The sequence below is a fragment of the Cyrtonyx montezumae genome, unplaced genomic scaffold (assembly GCF_038088225.1).
Source record: "Cyrtonyx montezumae isolate F1298 unplaced genomic scaffold, pur_monq_1.0 scaffold_3, whole genome shotgun sequence".
Lineage (NCBI taxonomy): Eukaryota > Metazoa > Chordata > Aves > Galliformes > Odontophoridae > Cyrtonyx > Cyrtonyx montezumae.
Genome location: NW_027072034.1, coordinates 5,857,904 through 5,878,480, shown reverse-complemented (window position 1 = coordinate 5,878,480; position 20,577 = coordinate 5,857,904). Strand labels below are relative to the sequence as shown.

The window sequence follows — 20,577 nt, the reverse complement described above, 5'->3', positions numbered from 1 at the left end:
GGCACCTGCTCCAACTGCATTTCCCTCTGTTCCTTTATGCTACCACTTTAATATTATTGGTTCAAGTGACTAAAAGAGCAAAAAATGACACATCACTGTCAGAAAATAAATAAATAGTTAGATAGATAGATAGATAGATAGATAGATAGATAGATAGATAGATAGATAGATAGATAGATGATGATATACCCCAAACATTCTGATATTCAAGAAGCCACGACAAACCATCAGGAGCTAAAACTTGCCAGAGACAATCTGTCACATATTTATTCCTCCCTATAAGGGAGGCTATTTTCTTGTTTTAAGCTCATTAATTACATCACAATTATTGTCCTTCCTAGGCACCAACTGCTTCCACTGCTAAAGAAGCCAGTGTACACGAGGGATTTCTAGGATGTTAAGTATCTCTCCATGCATTTTAGGACAACAAGCTACTTGTCCTTGCCATATACATGACCTAGCCGATACAAACAGCAAAATGATGTACCTTAGCTTTATATATACTTCTGAAGCAACATCATAACAAAATTCTTACAAAATTCAAAAGACAAAAAATAACTGTATCACAGAATCTAAGAACCACAGACTCACAGATTGGTGAGTTGAAAATAACCTTTAAAAATAATCCATTTCCAATTCCCCTGCTATGGTCCACCTTCCACTAGATCATGTTCTTTCTAGGAATGGAGCACACATTGCCTTTCTAGGCAGCTTGTCCCAGAATCTAACCACTTTCATTGTAAATAATTCCTACCTTATACCTAATTTAACTCTACCTCCTTTTTGTTTAAAGCCATTACTTCTTATACTGTCACTACACACCCTGATAAAGTCTCTTCCATTTAACTTCAGCCAAAGAAAGAAAGGATGACAGCAGAAAGAAAAACATTCAGAATATCTAAATACTAAGACTGTCTTCAGTTTCCTTAAGTCATACACTTTGTGCTTAATCAGGTAGCACAAAAACTGAAGATATGTTTAGGATGGCATGGGATGGAATGGAATAGAATAGAATAAGTCAGTAGGAAGAACTCTTTAAAGACCATCCAGTCCATCACATTAAACATACAGAAAAAGGAAAAGAAATTTCTTCCTTTTACCTCAGTGTTTTTGGAAATGATCGTCTCTTTTTGTTGTTGTTGGATTTGATAGCTACCACCATTATGATAATTTCTTCCTTTTGTAATTAGCATCATGTGGAAATCATAGAGTAGGAAACATTCATAATAGGCACAGAACAAGATAACTAGTTGTTTAAAAGGAAAAGCTACCACAACATATCATGTCAACAACTCATATTTTCCACTGGTTCTCAATTTGCTTTCAATTCCAGTTCAAGAAACTGGTCATAATATTTAAGGCTTTTACTGAGTAGGATGCATCCCAGAAAAATTCTCTGTTCACTGCACAATGAGACAGCTGTGTCCCTCTGGCCACTCTTGTGAGTGTGAACCTCTCAAGACTAGAAATATGTTCTCCTTTGATGACTGTCATTTGATGGAAAAGACACAACACAAGAAATAAACAGGGGCTCCAGTTAGATTCTCCTACACTGAGGAAGTAACCAAAGCCAAGAGCAATAATGAAAGGTAACAAAAAAAAAAAAAAAAAAAACAAAACCCAGAAGCTAAACAGCAGTAAATAAAAACTATCTGTAAACTGAGGGTTGGAAATCAGAGCCAATCATTAACTCCTCCATGGTTACATCAAGTTATCATGATGCGGTATGGATCTACTAGGATGTACATCTTGCCTCTGGCTTCCTGACCACATATCATATTCTCATTCTTATAATGGAAAACTAGACACAATAGCACTAAATGAATTCAATAGAGTTGTGGGGTTCCACTCTGTATTTAGTCCCAATAAGAACCTAAGCACAGGCAGGTCCCACCACATGGATATAATGAAATGTAAACTATGTGGGTTGTTAGCTGGCACAGACTGTGATTAGAGGCACCTGGAAATATGATTAAGGCATAGGTAAGATGCTTTATGCACTTAGCATACCATACTTACCCAAATGAACGTGTGGTATCTTTCTTTGTCTTTTCACTAGAAAAAATGAGTAATTTTTTTGACATTCTCATGTGCTTTACAAGAAAACAGGAGTCTTTTTTTTTTCTCTTCAAATGTCACCACTGTCAATTTTTATTTATTATTTGCCCAGATTCACTCTCCTCACATGCTGTATCTACAAAATAGATGGAAGAGCTCTTTGGAATCAAAATCATTTATCTTGGATAGAACAAGTGGCAGGACAAGCTTGAAGAGCTACGCCGTTGACAGTCACCGCTGAGAATAAAGCATATAATGCTAATCCTCAGCATTTATCAGACTAGAATGCAAGCTCAGATGAACAGAGTTGCAGGTACCCTTGTCTGGCTTTGAGCATCCTGACAGTGTGGAGTACCATAACTTTACTTTCAAACCTGTTGTGTTATTTTGGATAAGGAAACCCTGTATAAAGGATAACATTGTTCTTTCAAATACACAAGGAAGTATCCATTGGAGGGACACTATTGAGTCAAATACACAGAAAATATTTATTTATTGGATGCATTTAAAATATGTTTGAGATATGCAAAATCTGTCTTTGTGTGCTTCTGGACAAATTGATCTGGGTGTCGCTGCTAGAGCAGGTAAGGTAGAACATGCAACCTCTAACCTCAAATATTTTGTGATTGTCTGAGTCCGTGATAATTCCACAAATTTCAGGTTCTGTTTTATCATCTTTTCACAACAAAAACTTAAAGAATTTTTCTTTTGTTAAGGTTGATGAAGAATTTAAAATATATTGGAATTCAGTGAGAATCAAAGGAAAAATGTAAAAACTCTCATTCTTCCGAAAGTTAGAAACCTGTAAAGCTCAAAACATTAATTCCTTATTTACAGATTCTTTGTTCAAAAGCGGGCTAGCAAGTTAGATGTGTCACAACATGAAACTGTTAATACCATTTCACTATTCTACCTATAGCGTTCATATAGATAGTGATACCCAGCATTTCTTCAGTCTGGAAGCATCTCTCATTCTGCCAGGCAGTTTTAGACAGAGTTCAGAAGTTAGCATAGCCAAGAATATAGGCTATGCAATAGCTCTGTTTAGCATAATTTTCATATTGGATTTTACTTTTTACCTTAGTGAAAATTCTGTGTGAAAGACACAATAATTACAAAAGCACATGACTCTTCTGTGGTGCAAGTTTATGGAGAATTAATATATTTATGCAGCCCGATGCACTTGGTTTTGGGGACTGAGAACCCTTGTAGTCACAGTCTTCATAATCTTTTTCTACAAAAGTAAGCTATGAGGGTTCTGACTAACTCCTAGTATATACACATTTCTAATGTGCATCTTTCTTATCTTCTGACTTTTTCTATATCAGAATCATCTGTAAATTTGCAGCAAACTCCACTAAGCTGTAGAAGCCCAGATAGGAACTACAGTGGGAATGGATCTCACTGCAGAGATCCATAAAGCAGGACACTGGATACATTAGCAGCCTTAAGATGAAATGAAATATCTCCAAGATGTACCACTGAATGCCAGAGCATGTAAGATCACATGTATTTGACTGAAAGGAAAGTAAGCTTCTCTCAGGCTACCAAGGGAGAAAACACTGGGAAGTTAATCCTTATCAATTATATGGGTGAGTTTAAAGAAGATTTGTTCAATCACATTAAACCACTTTGTGATTATTCTTATATTCTTGTTCTTTCATTTTTATTCTTATTCAGTACTAAAATGATACAGATTCAGTTTACTGTGGTTCACTTTTGAATTGATACAAGCTTAGCCAAATTTGCTATATTTTAAGCAGAAATAAAGATATCTACACTGAGATTTAGAATGATTTGACTAATCCACCTGTAATGTTAATCTGGACAAATTTTCACAGCTGCTCTAAGATAGAAAAAGACAAAAGCATTAAGATACGCACTAACATGGGGGGGGGGGGGGGGGGCGCAAATGAAAAAACAAACAACAACAAAAAAAGTGACAATACAAAACAGTGATAACAATAAGCATGTTTATGTTTCTAAGTGGCATTCTGCAACTCTTTCTCTGTGAGAGAGCTCTAAAAATATCTTCTCAAAAGTGAGGAAAGTCAAAACGACAATGTTGTAAAGAACAGGGCTAAAATAAGCATACAGTGAGTTGTGTAACAGAGGAACAATTAAAATGTCTGAAAAACAGTGACTTTGATATAGCATAACAAGCAAAAATGTAGACTATCTCTACATCTATTCAACTGTTATTCCTATTCACTATAATACCTGGGAAGTGTGAAAGTAAAAATCAGAACTGCTGAAAATAGGAAACTGTGGCAGTCACTGAAGGCAAACAATATTACCTGCTTTTGTTTGTTTATTTGCTGTTGTTTCTGTGGTCATTGTTTTCCCAGAAAAGGGAAGAAAATGTTGTATTTTTATTTGAACCTTATAAACAGCTCCAATAACTGCATATCTCTTTCATAATAAGATTTATTATGAAGAGGCAGACTTGAGTCAACTGAGTCATAAGTTAAAGGCAAAACTCAAGATGAAAATGAGACAGCTGTCATAGATACAGACTCATACACTTCACTGGATTGAAAACTGACTTAGAAAAGAGGAAGGGATATTTTAGTTAGTGATCAAGGGAATTTTTGTTGTGGATGGAACACATCCAAGAACAGGCATCATGTAAGCCAGCACAGAAAACAAAAAACAAAAACATCTAATCTTAGGTGATTTGTCATCTAAAATAAAACCAGAAACTGTATACTCAAAAAGAATTACAGTTTACCACTTTTGGGACAGGGAATAGCAAGGAACTTCAGCAAATAAAATCCCAAATGAACAGAACACATAAAAATTGCTAACAAAATATTTACTTGATTCTATACATTTTGTAGTTATTTGAGTTTGTTTTGTCTTTTAAAAGGAAAGAAAAGTAAGTAAGTAAATAAATAAATAAATAAGAACAGCAGCAGCTGGTTCTAAGTGTATCTGATGTAATAGATATCACACAGAGCCAGTGGAAGTAATCATTATGCCAAGATACAAATTATATAGGAATGATGAAGTACATTGCTAGTAACTTAAAGTTACTAGTCCAAGAGTTCAAAATAAGTATTATGATAAAAATTTGCTTATGTGATTTAGTTTTTAGCGTTCAACAGGCCGGACTGAAAATATAATTATTGATGTTCCACGTTATAATGCTAGCCAAAAGCATTAAAAGTCAGAGTCACTGTGGAAAAGAAAAAGGCAAAAAATACTCTACAGTAACGTTTAACTTCAAAAATGTGAACTACCTGAACATGACAAAGCTTTTTAAAAGGAAATTGAAAAGGACAAGTAAAAGACTAAATGCTTGCAGATAGTGTAACAGACTGCTTAGAGATACTATATTAAGAGTTCAGAGTAACTGTATACCACCTATCAAAAACACTTCAAATGGACAGAAAAATGGCCAGCATGTGAAACAGCAGAGTAAAGAAAGCTATTAGAAGTAAAAAGATACTCTTAAAAGGAGTGGGAGTCATGTGCAAAGTAGGAAGAGGAAAACATAAAGCTAAACCAATAAAATGTTACAATACTGTAGGGAAGGTTGGAAAAAGTTTTGAAAACAATTTGTTTGCAAAATAGTAAGTGATAAGTAGAAATTTTTACTTTAAAAGAAAACAAAAATAAAAAGGAAAGCGTGCCAGAGAAACAGTACATCACTGAAGGTGAAAGGAAATCAGCATATACTTCAACACTGAAAGATAAGGTCACAAGCAAGTTAGCTCTGCTGAAAAAAAAAAAAAGAAAAAAACAAAGGAAAAAAAAAGCACAGTGTAAAGGAGTCTAGGGATATTCCAACAATGCAGTTATTCTGGGGATATAAATCAGTCATAAAAATTGCCTGCAACTGGACGATTGATAGTTTATATCTTAGAGAAAATGGGTAGAATGACTACCAACAAATCAGCAGACCAGATGGAACCGAAATATGAAATTGGAGCATTGTAACCCTATCACTTAAATTAGCTCCGGTGCCTAACAAACATAACACAGCAAATGTGAGTAGTAAAATCTGTGATTGTGAAGAGATGCAGATAGCTGTCGTGGTATTGTGTGACTACAATAAAATGGCACATGGGATTCAGTGTCAGCGCATGCAGGTAACGTACACGGTGGAAAACAGTAGGAACTGTTTAAACACAGGCTATGAAATCTAAAACAGATCTTAGCATTATCCTGAACAGTTAAATGAAGATTTCAGCTCATAGAACATGCTGAGATCAATTAGAATGGTAAGAAATCTTGGAGAAGGAATAGAGATTTAAACACAAAACGTTGCTCTGTTAAAATCCACAGCTGCTGTGTCTAGACTTCTGTATGCAGTTCTGCTCATGCCATGTTCAAAAGAATATAATAGAACTAAAGATGATCAAAGTTATGAAAAGGCTTTCATAAGAGAAGAGATTAAATAAACTAAGCTTTTTTTAGCTTGAAGAAAACACAACAAAGGGAAAATATGAAAAGATTTGTGAATTGCGATTGTCACTGAGAGAAGTAATAGGAAACAATTATCTACTGTTTCTCCTAAAGCAAGAACTAGGCACTGCCAGTGAAGTTATCAGATGACAGCTTCAATCAACAGAACTGTGTTTGTGCATGCACCTAAGTACACTGTGGAGATCATTGCTCAGGACATTATGGATGCAAAGACTCCACAAAGCAATTAGACAAATTCATGGAAGAAAACTCCACCCAGGATTGATGCAAATGTGTCTTTTTTTTATTTGCTTGGATTCTCTTACTCACACTTTTAATCACAGGGAAATATAATTGTCCTTCAGTCTTTGTTTAATTGCTGGAGAATGAGTGAAAGTTCCACAAGGTGACTTAGACATTGTAGCTAGGTGAATGACTGAATTACCTTCAGCTGGTCTATGTGAAGTGCAAACACATGTACATTTGCCACAGGCTGGATGATGAGAGTTAATTTGTTACCTGACAGAAACTTCCACAGCTCAACCCTTACTAGACAGTTGTATTCACATGTTTTTAAATGCCTGCAGATATATATCTTATGTACTAAAGAAAATGTTTAAATCAGTGCAGTAGTTGCTGAATCAGTGCTTACACTGCACCTTCCCCTCGATTTTTATTACTCCTCTTTTCATATCCATTATTCTGAATGCCAGGGAGCTATTTTTAAGCACTTATTTCAGTTTAATAAAATATATTAAACTATCTGTACAAAAAAGAAATTATAAGATTCCTTATTAAGAATTTATTTTCATAAAATCAAATGCATAAGTAGCTAACTACTTGACTACTGCAGACAAGATGCATATTACAGGAATATCATTTTACAGTGTACTCTACTACAGTGATATAGGAAAAAGACAGATGGGACTGTGATTATGATTAGTCACAGAAAGTATACATGATTTTTATGTATACCATTGACAAAAAATGTTAGATGTTAAAGAGAAAGTTTGGCCACCCACACAGTACTTAATATGATCGCTACGATTACAAAATTAGTACTATCAGATGAACTTACATTTCAAAATTTAATCTCTTCTATTTCTGAAAGGATAATAATTAAGCTTTCTTACACAGGCTTCTCTAAAAGTAATGCCTCTTGTTGTATCTTGTTGGTCTTCTGCATCAGAAGCAGATGTTGATGGTATGGCAGTAGAGGCTGAACCTCCCTGCCGTTATCCTGTTACAGTGTGTTGCTGTGTGACGGATGGCAGCACAGGGGCAGTCTGACAGAATGGTGTCTGACATGGAAGTGCATATGAAGCAAAAATGTGCCACTGAATTCCTCCTTGCAAAGAAATGGCACCCTTGAATCAATGAATGCCAATGTTCACTGGTGCTTGTTGAATATTTACAGAGACCAAACAGTGGATGTGAGCACAGTGAGGTGCTGGATGGTGAATTTCAGCAGTGGCAACAGTGACACTGAGTCACCTCCACTGGTGCAGATTTTTATGAGCATAGCATGCAGACTCTTTTTCAGCACTGGCAAAAATGCATGGCTAATAGTGGTGATTATATGGAAAAGTAGTTCTAGCTAAGAATTTGTTCTATCAAATATTAGTATTATTGTCCTCTTTGTATCTGTTATAGTTCCCACAGAAATAAAAAGGAGGCATTACTTTTGGAGCAACCTACATATCTTAACCTTTAATTCCAGCATTTATTAGGTTGAAGCTTTCTATGATTTTCTATGAAGTAAAATTAAAAATAACCATAGCAAAAAATATGTAGTCAACTTTCAAAAAGCTGAGGTATTTAAAGACAAAATCTGAAACAATCTTAGATTAATAATGTTGCCTATCAGTATTGACTCTTGTACAGTGATGCAAGACAACATACAGAGAAAGGAAGAGCTATGTAAAGTTAAAATAAACCAAAGTTAAATACTACTTCATTGTATAGACAATTTTGCCTTCTTATTTTGTGAACTATATGCATTTAGCATATCTTGTCAACTGTATATCTTACTGTAAATAACAATGCCTGAACAAACAAAATTGGATCCTAGTCTGAATTTTCTATCATTTTAGAAAGATAAATCTGTAGCCACTAAAAATTATCTCTACTTAAGAGTACCATGAAAATCTTAAATTTAATGTAAGCATTTTTTTTTCTTAAGAAAAGACTGTGAATTGTGTAAGAGAAAAATAAACAGGGAAGTAGTCAAATTTCCCAGTATAAGCTGACAATCTTGAGGAAAAATGAAAAATAAAAATCTGGCTGAGGTGTTACTTCAGTACTTATTTATCTCTTAACAAACTTGAAATAGCAAACACAAAAGTATAAGACAGTCAAAGGTTCTGACTTGAGCAACACATCAGATTTATTCCCTGAGACATTTACTTCTGAGAGTTACTTACGGAGTTAAGTATTTTTTGTAGGTTACTTTGAACATGAGAAATTATGTGACACATTCTTGACAATTCTGTTCAATTTGCCATAAAATGTAATTCAGTCTCTATCTGTGTGAGCCTTGCGAGAAAACAGAATATGTTCACCATTAATAACATTGATACCGAATAGCATTTTGTGAGACTAGATCTATATCGTGAAGTATTGCTGGCAAAGCTGTGTCATCTAGAAGCGTGAAAAAAAATAATAAAAATAAAAAAATAAATGACAAGGTCGGTTCACACAGCTATTTAGAAGAAAACCCTGTCATGCACATAGCCATACCAGTACATATTTAGCTTAGTTTTTCTTTTTCAGGGAGAGGGTGTAGAAAAGTTAGGAAACCTTTTTGTGCCGATGTGTACTACATCTCCAGTAGATGGCTCTAGCAATGGAGTTAAGAATGGCAGGTATTCTGCAGATAAACCTCACTTTACCACCATTAATGACATGCACTACACTGATTGTGATACAAGAAGATAGACCTCAAGTATCTTAAATATTTACTTAGATTTAATAAGATTGTTACTGTATGTTTATGAAATGCCAGTTGATGCTTAAATGTATTTGCCAGAGATTAACAGCTATTCCAGAATCCACTGTTCTTTAATGAACGTACAAGAAGCACCTTAGAAGTAATAAGAAGTTAGGTTTAATAAGATCACAAATTACTTCAACTCACCAAGTGATAAAAATTTACTGAAAGGAACAGTATGTATGATACAGATATCTTATATAGAGGTTACTCCTTAAGTTAATATTTTTTTAATTCATCCCTGGATATTTAATTAACATAAATTATAATAGCTCAAGTGTTCAGATAAATTTATTTTGATTTTAAGCTAAGTTCCATGTAATCTAAGCCCATCCTCTTCTTTTTCTGTAAGCATTTCAGTAAAGTGCTTTGGCACACAGGGATTTTTAGAAGCCAAAGTACTGGTTGATCTCAGAATCTAATTTTAAATCTCCAACACGCTTCTTTTTATCACTTCTGGCATCAGTTTTGGCCATAAAAAATTAGGAGAAAAGAACAAATAAATGAATATTTAACCAAAGCATCAAAAATATGAACCTTACGCAGTCACTCAGCTCTGTGAGCAAAAAAACTGCTTCCAGCTACAAATACATGGGAGAGAGAACAACAGCTGTGCAAACAGAAATAATATTTCTCAAATGGAAGACAGACTCAAAACCTCCATATCATGACGCTGATGAAGTGGGAAAGATCTGTTGAATAAGTTAATGATGATGCCTCCAGAAAAAATAAAAAAATAAAAAAAAAAACTTGAGCCAGAACCACGAGCATCTGCAATGTAAGACACAGAAGCCAAGAAGTTGAGATAAGCAATGGCTAATGTGCAAAAAGTGGTTTCCTGAGCAAAATAATGAACTGCAATGAATCTTTCAGAACATTAGACATCAACAAATACTGAACTACATGAGAGTTACTCACCTTATGAGTGTTTTGAGGGCATGATTCATGTAAAATGCCTCAAATTAATAATGCTCCAAAAGTGTCTATTTCTCTCTTCATTAATTCTAAAGAGTTTTATGATTGAATAACTATATATAATGACAATGAGTCTCAAAGAAGCAGGTAATATGGTAGATGAAATGATAGGGATGCGGTTCCTGAGAATTTGTACACTGTTCTCTCCATTAGAAGTGTTGAAAATGTACAGGATTTTTTTTCAGTTTTCTTAATGAACAAAACTTTGAGATTCGGGATTTCCAGTTTCCTTCTACTTACAGAGAACTAAATATTGAGGGGAAAAATGGAACCTTAGTTTTAAATTGATTTTGGAGAGGTAAAATTCACTCAAATAAATGTAAACGAGTATTCTCTGGATTTCATTAAAATTATAAAGAATATTCTTGCTGCCTTAAACCTTTTTGCTTATACTTTACAGGGTAATCTGTTTCTAAATCTGTCATTAAATCTGTTCTTTATAGCAAGTTGAACAAAGGCACTACATCTCTAAGTAAATATATTACCATAATCATCATCTTTATTTTGATAAAATATTTCTATTCAGCTACAAATGGTATAAATCAGCAAAAGAATCCTCTGACATTGGAGAAAGAAAATTATTATTATTGATTAATTAATTAATATCATTATTAATAATAATGATAAAGCAGTTATGTTTAGTTGATTGGTAAGAATAAACAAATACCACACCGTGTTTGTCCAAAATGAGTAAGATGGTACCACTCCACTGATGAAACTCTATTCTGAAAAGAGCAAGGATCTGTCTAATATGGAATACAATATTCCAGTTTAGAAGTTTTTAGTTGCAGATACTATTTACAAAAAATAAAAATGCTGATCGCATTTTTCTTTCAGACAATTAATAAACATAACAAAAACATACTACCTCTGAGAGTTGAATAGTTCTATTTCTTCTTCAGAAATCCAGTTGTGTTTATTACTTGCTTATTCCCTTCTTTTTACATATTATCTTCCTTCAACTTAAACTTCTAAGATAATTTTTTCTTTGCTTTCTTCTTCCTATAACTTTTCTTCTATCTATACTCATGCATGCCACAAAAAAAACCAAAACCCACGAATCAAGTTTCCCATGAAGAAAGTAGCTGTACAGTATTCATCTTTCAAGTATGCTAGTAGAAAATAAAGATACAAGAGTCTTTTTTTAATAAACAATAAGACACCTACTGTTGTCATGTACATTTGTGAAAAGCTGCTGAAGTGTATTAAATTTGCAATGGTCTGAAATTCTACTGACAGCTCATTTTAAACACTGTAAAGATATCTTTAGGCTTTAAATAGCAAAGAAATTTTTAGTCTTTAAATAGTAGCTTATTTTGTCTTACATAAAGAGGTTAAACAACTCCTTAAATCACTTTAAAATGTTAGCGAATTACCAATGGGGCATTTCTAAAGCTCTGAACAGAAGCTGGGTCCTAATTCTCACTGACGGTCTAACTTTTCTTTGAAAGATTATGACTGTGTCAAAATTTTAGTAATATAAGCATTTCTGCCATTTTCCATATACTGATAAAAATGTGAATGTACACAAAATAAACACATAAAATTAAAGGAATAAAAACATGAACAATAAAAAGTAATACAAATGTGGATATTATTATTTTTGTTCAAATGAAAGATATCCATAGGTGAAGTTCATAACTTTTTAAGCTATATATATATATATATATAAAAAAAAAATAAAAATATATTACTTCTTTAAATTAGGAAAAGCAAGTTAGAATAAATGTACAGACATACACTGCTTTTACGTGACTTTTGCTTGCAGTAACAAATGTCATGGGGAAAGCGGTCAGACTCCTTAGTTTGAATCAAAGTACCTAACCTTACCAAGCTCAGAAAAGAAATAAAACTAATACCAGCACACAAAGCTTAAGACTATTAATTTTCATTTGTGCACAGATATCCAGTAGAAGTTTCTCTTGTCTGTGTAGGTCACAGATGTCTCACGTAGATTTTTCCACAGTACTAAAATAGACAGAATTCTACTCATGGTTCTGTTGTTTTTGGTCTTAACTCAGCTTTTATGGTTTGAACTCTATAACTAGCTAGAGATAATGTCCAATGGACAACCTAAATCACACTTTAGACAACAAACAACATATAAGCTATCAAAACTTTCAGTTGCTCGTGTATTTAAGATACAGATTTTGTTTAAAAATCATTTTTTCATGATCATCAGTAAATAGTATATTATTTGTGCATGTTTATGTGCATACTTAAACAGATCATACTACATAAATGTTCGCACTAAGGGAACTATTAAAAGAAGAAGGACTTTTGACAATCACATCCCCATTCCCATTGATTTATATGGGGCAATTTGTACACATAGAAAAAAATACGGTCATATACTGAAAAGAAAAACATTTACATGTCTTAAATAAAGTTTTGCTTTTTTTCCATGCCACCTTATGATTTGGTTATACTGGGCATATGCTCCTCTCAATTTCATGCTGCAAAGGGGAGCAGATGGAATTAAATACAGCTTGGCATGCAGTATAGAGGCAGCCGTAGAGCTGTATTTTTTAGTACTACACAGGCACTACCAGCTACATATACATTAGAGATGAAACACAAAAAAGGGCATGTCACCTTCAGGAAAGGGTAGTAGTCAGGGAACATCTGTTATACATGCAGTGTTCCCTGTAGAAAGAACTGAAACATGATGAAATATGCATCAAAAGTTCCCTATGCACCAAGGTACATTAAGTCCCTTTCAAACCATATGAAGCCCACTTGGGGAAGGGAGGTTATTTGAGTGTGGCAGCTGGAATAGAAGAAAGCAGCAGCAGGGAATGGAAACCAGCTGTTCTGCCATTCTGGAAATAAGGATGGGCAGTAGGCACACAGAGGCTGATAAACCGCATGCATATATCACTGGTGTACAGAGAGTAGACAAAGTTTCACTGAGCAGTAATTAGCTAATCATGTTGCAGCTCTATGTCTGAGCAAAGTCCTCGTTAAATCTTAACTGCTATTACAGTATATCAGGGATACTTGTTGTGAAGCACTGCACAGCTCACATTCTTTGCAATTCCTTCACATGGTGAGCTCTTCCCATAAAAGAAGATGTTCACAGACAAAAGAGTGTAGGACAGGTCAGTGCAATTGTTCCCTTTCTGTACACTTTACTTGAGACTACACAGTACATCTCACCCTTACATTTAATTACAGCATCACAAAAAGCAGGGCTGGAGTGGATCCTCTGGCCCTTGGTAGATTAAAATAAACCTGGATTATCACTGGCAATTGTATATTCAGCTTGTTTTAAAACACCATGCAGGAGGATTCTTTAACATACGCAGGCTGCCAGCTTCAGTACATGAATAGCTATATTGCAAATTCTTCCTCATATTTAACATAAGTAATTTTCCTAACAAACTAAAAGCAAAGATGGAAGGAAGGGAGGAAGAGAGGGAAAAGGCAATCACTGACCTATTTATAACATTTTTAATTCACAGACTATTTATTTCTAAGTCTTTGTTAAGTTGGTAGAAACTCTGAACATAAACAGTTTACTCGGTAGTTTCATAAGCCACTACTACAGCTATATATCACCTCTCTGTTGATTCTGAATTTGTCCAGATCTTCCTTAAAATGAGTACAGTTTCTGTCATTAATTAGCATGTGCTACAATTCTGGCCTAAATTAAAATGTACCAATTTTCTTCATCCGAAAAACAGAGGAAAAGGACAGCAGAAAAGTAATTACACAGCAAAAAAGGACCAGAAAAATGACATGGTGAATTGTTGTATACAGAAATTTAGAAGATACACTTTATTCTAGAAGAAAAAAATACAAATATTGTCATTCTAACTGACACGTTACAGAAACGAATAATTAATTCCTGTCTCTCAAATAAGACACTTCTGTTGCTATGTTTTCCCCAGATAGAAATAAAACATGATAACTAAAAATCAACTTCAGGTTTCCAACTAACAGGCATTAACTTTAGAGCAATTCTATCTACAGAATGATTTTTTTCAGTTTGGTGACAAGAATGTGGCTGGAATGTACAATAGTATTGTATCAATACTTAAGCAATATCGCTTCTCACCATATTTATATTTTTGTTAGCTTAGTAAGAGGAGATACAATTATACAGTGATTATATAAAATGAGAAAGAATGGAGAAGATGTATATGCTTTAATTGTCTCCTTTATGTAACCTGATAAACACACTTATTCAGACTAAGAGGGAGGAAGTTATCCTCTAGTCCCATTACAATATTTTGTATGATATTAAGTGTCCATTCAATGCACAGGTATATGCCTTAAAATTTCCATTAACAAAAGTAAGCACAGCCAGAGAACATACATTTACCATCCTGGGGAATGTATAAATCCTGTAATGATGAAAGCTACCAGTTTTATGATTTTCTCATCTCAAAGTTGTTGATCTTTCTATGCCCCCACTTCTCTTTCAATTTATAAAAAGAATCGGAAAATAAAAATTGTTAGCTGAAGATAATGATTTTGACATAGAAGGGCCTCGTTTTACTGAGAACAGCACATCCATCTATTGCTCTTCTAGTGGGAATAAAACAAAAAGATAACGTATGGTTTCTAAGACTTCCAAGAACAAACTGCAACACAATGACTGAGCTCAGCTCCAGGAAAGGCGGTGACAAAAGAGGAGGGAAAGGAAATAATGAGATTTACACTAGCAACAGGTGAGGAATATTCTGCTTTGTTGCCTCAAAAGCAAAGCTACAGCACCTAAATGTTAAAGTTTACACCTAAATCTCACACACAAGACTTGTGATGACTGACTTTGGAACTTGAACGGCATGTTATGTACATTAATTTGCAAATAAGGTTATCCAAGAATACACTTCTGTTTGCCTTTTATTTTTTTTTTATTAGTACACTTTCAGTCTTTTATTGTGTTGGTAATAATATATCTAAGTTGATTTGGTTGTGAAGCTTCTAATTAAATCAATATACACAAAAAAAGAAAAAAAGAAATAAAAAGACAACTTTCAAATGTTGAATGAATTTTTAATTATAAAAAAAAGAAAAAAAGTAGAAATGATGATGGGGGAAAGGGGGGAGAAATAATACCTGAAAACTGTAGCATAACACACCACATATTCCAAAGACCATGCTGTGCTGAATGGTTATAGTCCATTTTTTGTCTCTCAGTGAAATATTTTGTGTGTGTACAGATGCAGAAAGTTATTACTGCATGCACTGAAAGTCAGTTACAGAAATTTGCCCCATAATCTGTGGCTAAATACATCAATTAAAAGTGATATATGCTATTCACAAAACTTCACTGTTGCTATGTGATAATAATCTGTCAGAAGCAGAAACGTACCTGATCAAAAATCTAGTTTGTCAGAACTCAACTCTAGTTGAAAAGCAGAATAATAGGCAATAACAGACAGCAATAATAGGCGACGGCAATAATAGGCTAAGGTACTCTGATGCAAAGTGCATTCACTGTCACTTCAGCTGCCAGGTTGTTTGGAGTTTTTCTATCTTGTATCAGTGAAAGAAGCCAAAGTATTCAAGATATTAAGCTAATTCATTTCTTCTCCATCAGGAGAACACATCCTTTTCTAATTTCTTCCAAGACAAGCTCCTGCTTCATCAAACCTTTCCTTCCCCACCTGAATAGCTTTACTTGAATTCCAAAGCTGCACATATAAGGAGAATATGCTACAAAGAGAATATATGCATAGAAACACCTCATTTCTAATGAAGAAACACCAAACAAACTGGACTATGCTTCTAAGCACACCTGGCTATCACTCAACACATGTCACAAAGTGCCACTCATGAACCTAGACTCAATATCGAAATAACAGACAGGTAAAAAGTAAACCTGAATTCTCTGGTAGAGTAGAAGGCCATCTAAAAATAAAACTTAAAAAGACATTCGACATAAAAGCAACAGAGGGGGAAAAAAAAGCTTTGTCTTTATTTTCCAGAAGTATTTGCTCAATTTTTTCACAATAATTTCCTCAAAAAATATGTCATAGATCACTGGATATTAACATAAGGAAGGTTATGACAGCTATCTACATAGCAAAGGTGACTGACTCATATTCCTCTGCTGAGATCATTAACTTAGATTCAAAGAGGAAATATTTTTCTAGTTTCTCAAAATGATGCATTACAAAATATTTGCATGGCCTAGGTGAGTCCATCTAACAAAGTCTTGCAAAGATATTACTGGATCAGCTTTCAGCTACCTAGTTCAAGACACAAAGAATATTTCAGTTCTCTTAGTACTCCTCCAACTAAAAGTACAAAATCTTAATCTAAAAGCTAGATACCGAATGATAGCAACAGAAGCTTCAATATGTACCATGGACTTCACAAGAAGGATGAGGCTAGTAACAGTGCTGCTAATTCTCTTAAATTCAAAAGTACTCTTGACCAAAGTATTCATAGCAGAAAATAAGGAAGGAAGTTCTGTCAGTTTAGATGTAATAATGAATTTGTTAAATGCACCACAGAGGATACTGAGCTGATAAAAATATAGCCCTATTTTTCATAGAATTCTATAGTCCTACAGAAATTTTCAGTCTTAAATAAAAAATCCCACCATTAGAATGTGTTCCAAATCAAATACCTCCAGGATGCAGATGAACAAGTTGATTAATCAGAAGCAGTTACAGAATTGTTAAGTTAGTGATCTTCACTCAAGATCACCCAGCAGAGTCCATCACTAGCTCTGAGAAGTTGAAAAATGAGTATTTCTCCATAATTTTATTTTCCTTTACCTCATTAAGTTGATGTACTCATAATATAACCCACCATCAACCCACCAGGTGACATGGAAAGCACCAGTGATGATGTCAGACAGCAGAAATTTGTTTGGTGAACTTCCTGCACTTATCGGCCTAGACAGATTCTCACACAGTAAAACAGTATTAATTTTCAGTTATCCTACACATCAAAGAATTGTTGCAAGAAAATCAGTGGAAAGTTCAGAAAAATCATTGTGAGAAAATTCTGTTCATATCTATTCTGCTGCAGATATATAATGTAGAATATTCAATTTCAGGGATCTTTCTTTTTTAAAAATTGAGAATAAAAAGGCACAAGTTGCTACAATCTTGTTCCACGAGCATGTTCAGTGGACAAGCCAGAGTTAATTTTCACAGAGATGCAAAATATCTGATTTAGACTTTAGGCAGTTGCATGCAAGACTCTGTCAGTTTTGCTGTATATGTATTTTTGTTGTGATTATGAAGAATGTTATATTTTAATGTGATATTTAATATCTCCTTTTTTTTTATAGTTACTGAAGATTGACTCCAGTCCTTTTATCCTATATATCTTTGATATATATGTACTGTTCTACAGAGAAACCTGATGAACAACACAAGTCCTAGAGGAGTCTGACACCAATGCTGAAGTTTTTTTCACTCTTTCTCTGTGGATATACTTCTGGTTTTCCTTTATCCTTCTCAGGATCTGTGCTACCACTAGCTGGGTAAAAACACATGCAAAAATGTCCTCAATATGGGATGGAAGGCTGAACAGAAAACATATATTTTGAAAGCAAGGTTTATGTTGTACAGTGTGTGATATAGCAAAGAAACAAAATCTGCCAGAGATAAATTAAATCAGAAAAGCACAGGAAAACCTAACAAAGCAATGATTTATAAGCAACTATAAAAAAAAAGTCTCTATCTCTATATTGTTTTACAGATTATAAGGTAAACATTCTCAGTACTTACTAAGGAAGTTTAGAACGCACATGTTTTCACTGTAGATATAATTTATGGATTATAATATCCTTTCCATATTTGTATATCATTTCAAGAAACACTGATCACAGTTTTTATGCACAAACCACTGCAAATAAAAGATCATTCTATTTTTTAAACACAAAATGTGTAAACAATTTAAATAAATATAAATAACTTTCTACTCCAGGTGGAACAAACAGGAATTTTTATATAATTTGGGAAGCATATTTAAAAACGTAAATTCTTGTAAGATTTATAAGTAGGATGATCTTAAACTGTCTGAACTTGTGAAGGGGTTTAAAGTCTCAGAAACAAAATGAGGAAAATAAAAGTTAAGGAAGACAAATGTCTAAAATTATTTAACTGAAAAAGTAACAGTAATTTCAAACTAGCTACTTTGTCAGACAGTAGAATCAGTGTAAGTAGAGAATAAGCAGAGAATCTGATCTAACTCAAGACAGTTAGATAGTTCCAAGCAGAAAATGGCTTGGAATTCACAGGGAAGGAAAAAAAATACCTGAAAGGAAACATGCTTCTTTTCACATGACTTATTGTCTCAGTGCATTTTAAAGGCCTTTATTTTACCCCTCTTTCTTCCCAGAAGTTAAATTATTTTAGAATCTTTAAACAGCAATCATGATGTCTGAAACTGTGCTACAAAACAGTGAAATCCCATCCTTCAGCACAACTTAGAAAGATGACAGAATTAACAGAACCACAACTTCTGATATTACTTTAGGTGCCACAATTTTTCTCTAAGGAAAACGTAATCCTTTTTCTACCCAAATCACATGCATCATATTTCTCACTCTCCCTCGATCATAGAATCACAGAATCATAGAATCACAGAATCATAGAATAATATAAAGGCCTGGGTTGACAAGGACATCAAAAATCACCTAGTTTCAACCCCCCTGCCATTGGCAGGGTCACCACTAGAGCAGGCAGCCTGGAGCCACATCCAGCCTTGCCTTGGATGCCTCCAGAGATGGGGCATTCACAACCTTCCTGTTCCAGTGCGTCACCACCCTCTGAGTGAAAAACTTCCAAGATCTAACCTAAATCTCCCTGCCTCCGTTTAAAACCATTCCTCCTCGTCCTATAACTATCAGCCACTGCGAACAGACATTCCCCCTTCTGTTTATACACTCCCTTCAAGTATTGGAAGCCCACAGTGAGGTCTCCCCACAGCCTTCTCTTCTCCAAGCTAAACAAGCCCAGTTCCCTCAACCTTTCTTCATAGGAGAAGTGCTCCAGTTCTCTGATCATTTTAATGGCCCTCCCTTTTTCGAGCCTCCAGGGATTTCACCCAACAGCCATGATTTCTCAAATATGATGGAGAGCAGCTCGGTGACCAAATCAGCCATCTCTCTCAGAACCCTGGGATGGATATCATCCAGCCCCATGTTCTTACATACATTCAGTTTCATGAGGAGGTCTTGGACTTGTTCTACTGTTACAGTGGGATGGACCCTCACCTAGAGGTTCAGGGTTCTGGCAGACACAGGGAGTCTGGCCACCAGTGAAAACCAAGACAAAGCACTTATTGAGTACCCCAGCTTTTTCCACATCCAAGGAAGCCAGTTCTCCATTCACATTAATCAGAGGAGGAACATTCTCCTTGGACTGTTTCTTCCTGCCTATGTACCTGTAGAATCCCCTGATATTTTCCACATCCCTCACCAAGTTCAGCTCCACCTATGCCTTGGCTTTTCTGATCTTATCTCTGCATATGTGGACAATATCCCAGCCTACACAACCCTGCTTCCCCTTCCCGTACATCTCTTTCTTTTCCCTCAGTTTAAGCTGAAGTGGGATGAATAGAATAGAGTAGAGTAGAGTTGAGTAGAGTTGAGTAGAGTAGAGTAGAGTAGAGTAGAGTAGAGTAGAGTAGAGTAGAGTAGAGTAGAGTAGAGTAGAGTAGAATAGAATAGAATAGAATAGAATAGAATAGAATAGAATAGAATAGAATAGAATAGAATAGAATAGAATAGAATAGAATAGAATAGGTGTGTAGAGAAAGTCATTTTGTTTATTATCTTTCAAAAGAGATATGTTACATTGGACTAAAAGCCCTACTCATACAACACTCAACGTCAGGCTAACATTGATTTCATCGAGACAACCACATTGTATCATGTTTGTTACTACAATGATTTGTAGCCCCATGAGCTGCTTGCTGCAGGTTCAGTTTTCATACTATGCCAAATGATTTTATTACCACACGCTTGAGATGGAGGTAAACAGATGTCATTACCATTTGAAATTATATATTTTTGGGGTTAAAAAAAAAAAAGTGATTTATCTCTCTACACTAATTATTTGTCTTTCCTTAGTAAAAAATATCACATAAACACCTGCTGCTGCAATGCAGTGGCTGACAGTACTTAACATTCATATTTCAGTATACATTTAATAAGAATGTGAGGAATT

The 20,577-nt window shown here is 34.6% G+C and overlaps 1 protein-coding gene and 1 long non-coding RNA gene across 3 annotated transcripts in view; one reads left to right on the top strand and one right to left on the bottom strand.

The window, feature by feature from the left end:
• The window catches only part of PCDH17 (protocadherin 17), an 83,757-nt gene that overhangs the window by 33,579 nt on the left and 29,601 nt on the right, over positions 1 to 20,577 (bottom strand). The gene's annotated exons all lie outside the window — the stretch shown is intronic.
• Positions 1,008 to 20,577, top strand: part of LOC136053281 (uncharacterized) — a 193,612-nt gene continuing 174,042 nt past the window's right edge. The window contains exons 1-2 of the long non-coding RNA XR_010622621.1: positions 1,008 to 1,017; positions 20,054 to 20,153. This is a non-coding gene — a long non-coding RNA (uncharacterized LOC136053281). The remainder of the gene's footprint in view (positions 1,018 to 20,053; positions 20,154 to 20,577) is intronic.